Source organism: Asparagus officinalis, chromosome 10, assembly GCF_001876935.1.
Source record: "Asparagus officinalis chromosome 10, Aspof.V1, whole genome shotgun sequence".
Lineage (NCBI taxonomy): Eukaryota > Viridiplantae > Streptophyta > Magnoliopsida > Asparagales > Asparagaceae > Asparagus > Asparagus officinalis.
This window is the reverse complement of record NC_033803.1, coordinates 57,727,840-57,731,137: the sequence shown is the minus strand read 5'-3', so window position 1 is coordinate 57,731,137 and position 3,298 is coordinate 57,727,840.

Here is a 3,298-nt window from a genome sequence, read left to right as displayed (position 1 = left end):
ACATTTCCGTCGGTCGACCAGAATTTCCGCCGGTCGACCGCCGTATTTTTTTTTCAAATGGTTATCTCTGTCTTTTTCGGCGCTGCTCAGTACAGATCTCAGCGACGTTTTAGTTCCAAATTTTGGGGGATTTAGGGATGGGTTTAAACAGCTGTTTTTCTCCTATTTAAACTTCACCTCTTCTTCTTCTTCTCTATCCCAGCTTTTGCAAAAACCAGTGACGTTGTTTTTTATAATCACATTTTTATTACAATTTTATACCCTCATTATCTATTTTATATGAATAAATATACCACTAACGACCGCACCGGTCGACCGCACTTATGTTCATTCCTCTCTGGGCAGCAGAGAGTTCGTCGGTCGACCACCACGGTCGACCGAGAGCTTCCTTCGGTCGACCGTACCGGTCGACCGGACAAGTCTCTGCTTGTTTTTCTCTTTTCTGATCTGGTTAACGGTCGACCGAATTTTTCGTCGGTCGACCGAATTTTTCGTCGGTCGACCGAATATTTCCATCGGTCGACCGGAATTTTCGCCGGTCGACCGCCGTATTATTCAAACGGTAAACTCTGTCCTTTTTGTGGCGCCGCTCAGTACAGATCTCAGCGACGTTTTGTTCCAGATTTTAAATGAAGAAATAAGAGAAATTCAAATAATTGAATTTTAAAAGGCCCAAAGAATTGGAATGGACTTGGATACAAAGAGTGGAATGAATTGGGCTTTTATGCAATCATACAAGACCGGACTTGGTGGATTTTCACAAGAAAATCACTGCTGCAGACTTGGACCAGACATTCATTTTAAAATCAAATCAAGTGGGCCGGATTTGGAAAATCAAATAATGAAGAAGACTGGACTTAGGCAGACAATGGGCTAGAGAATTTGATTGAAAATCAAATGATAGTGGGCCGGTTGTTGCAGCAAGGTTTTCAAATATCAAATGAGCAAATAGCGCCGCTCAGTACAGATCTCAGCGACGTTTTGTTCCAGATTTTAGGGGATTAAGGGATGGGTTTAAACAACTGTTTTTCTCCTATTTAAACTCCATCTCTTCTTCTTCCTCAGTGTCCCAGCTTTTGCAAAAACCAGTGACCTTGTTTTTCTCAGAGCTTATATTTTCAAAACCTGTTTTCACTGAGTTTTTGTGTGTTCACTTCCCAGCTAATATCCAATATCAAATGAGCCGGATTTTTAGCAAGATAATGGGCCGGTGGGCTGCAGAGAAGAGATTTTTAAAATCACAATGAGGACCGGACTTGTGGGCTGCATTTCATTTTTTTTCTCAAGGAGGACCGGAGACTTGCTGCAGAGAATTGATGAATGGGACTTCGGCTGAATTGCATTTTTTTCATGAATTGGATCAATCAAGGACGGACTTGATTTAATTTTGAAAATCAACTTCATGGACCAATTGGACTTGGTTTGGTGTGCAGGTAAATGAAATGGACCCTCTATTTTGATTGCATTAGAATACTGTGGTTTGCTTGTCTTAATTTTATTGCATAATTATAGCCTCTTTACCCTAATCACCTGCCTCTAGCGTCCAACAATTGGTATCAGAGCTTGGTCTCTATATTAGTTTTTGGTTTAATCACCTTAGAGAAAAGATCTCTATATTAGTTTTTGGTTTAATCACCTTAGAGAAAAGATCTTATGGAGGCTTTAATGAATGTGCATATGCTAGAGGGACAATCCACCACTAGACCACTTATGGAGGCTTTAATGAATGTGCATATGCTAGAGGGACAATCCACCACTAGACCACCTCTCTTCACCGGTAGCAACTTTGCTTATTGGAATGCTAGGATGAGAATTTACCTTCGTTGCATTGACCTTGACATCCTAGAACTCATAGAGAAAAAATACGTAGAGAAGTCCAAAGTTGGGACTATGACCGATGGAGAAAGGAACCAAGCCAATCTCAATGCTAAGGCTATGAATACCTTAATTTGTGGTCTTTCCCCCAACGAGTATAATAGGGTTTCCACGTGTGTAACCGCATACGAAATTTGGGTGAAATTGTGTATTACACACGAAGGAACCCCCCCAAGTCAAGGAATCCAAGATTAGTGGACTTATGCATGAATATGAGTTATTTAAAATGCTTCCAAATGAATCAATTGATGCTCTGTTTTCTCGCTTCACTAACATTATCAATGAATTGCATGGTCTTGACAAGAAGTTGACTATTCAAGAGAAATTTATTTTGTAGTTAGATTTTAATTTCTTATACTATTCACCTTGAGGCTAGAACCCTCTTGGATTTAGGTTTTATTTTTGTTTATTTTTATTTTGTTTGATTCGTCTTTAGGCTAGAACTCTCTAGGGAATCACCATTTTCTAAGAAGTGGGTTCAATTTTAGATTACTCATATCTATAATTGAATCCACCATCTTTAATTTTTTGCATTTTCTTTTATTCTAGAATTTTGTTCTTCATTCTTGATTTTTTTTTATTTGTTTCTTGATTTTATTCATTTTTCCTTCTCACCTTATTGATCATACTCATTCTCTTTTACATCCACTCTCACTTACACTTTGCACCTACTTACACACCATTTTCACTCTCTAAATCTCTTCACAGTCATATTCACTCACCAATCTTATTTGTCACGCACACAACATAAGAACCGATTTCATATTTTCTCCTACAAAAACACCTTCCTCATGGGATCGATATCTTAAATACTATAACTTGACACGGTTGTGCACTTGCAATATTTTTGGTACATGTTTATACCGCATCAGTTTTTCTCAGAGCTTATATTTTCAAAACCTGTTTTCACTGAGTTTTTTTGTGTTCACTTCCCAGCTTCAGTGTGCTCTTTCTCTTTGCCATAGGGACGTTGTAAAGAGAGAGTCTTACTCCATTTAATATCCGACACCGAGAGTGAATCCTTCTACATGCAATGTGATCTAACTATGGCTCTAGAAGAATTGAATATTGAATTCAAAAGAATGTCCAAAGAATTTTCTTTTAAAAAGTTGCATGCTTCTTGTGATATCAAGCTAGAACAATTAACAACCCCTCTTGCACTAAAAGATGAATTGCTAGGAGATCTCGATTTTGAGAATAAGAAATTAAGATCAAAGATTGAGAAATTAGAAATTGAGGGTGGTAGGATTAGACCCACTCATGCTTATGCTAATCACCATCACTATGGTAGAAATAGGTTTCATGGTTCTCACACTCATACATACAAAAGAATTTTTGTGTGCACTTATTGCATGAAACATGGTCCATATTGTGTTTTGCTTGTCTTATTTTTATTGCATAATTATAGCCTCTTGACCCTAAT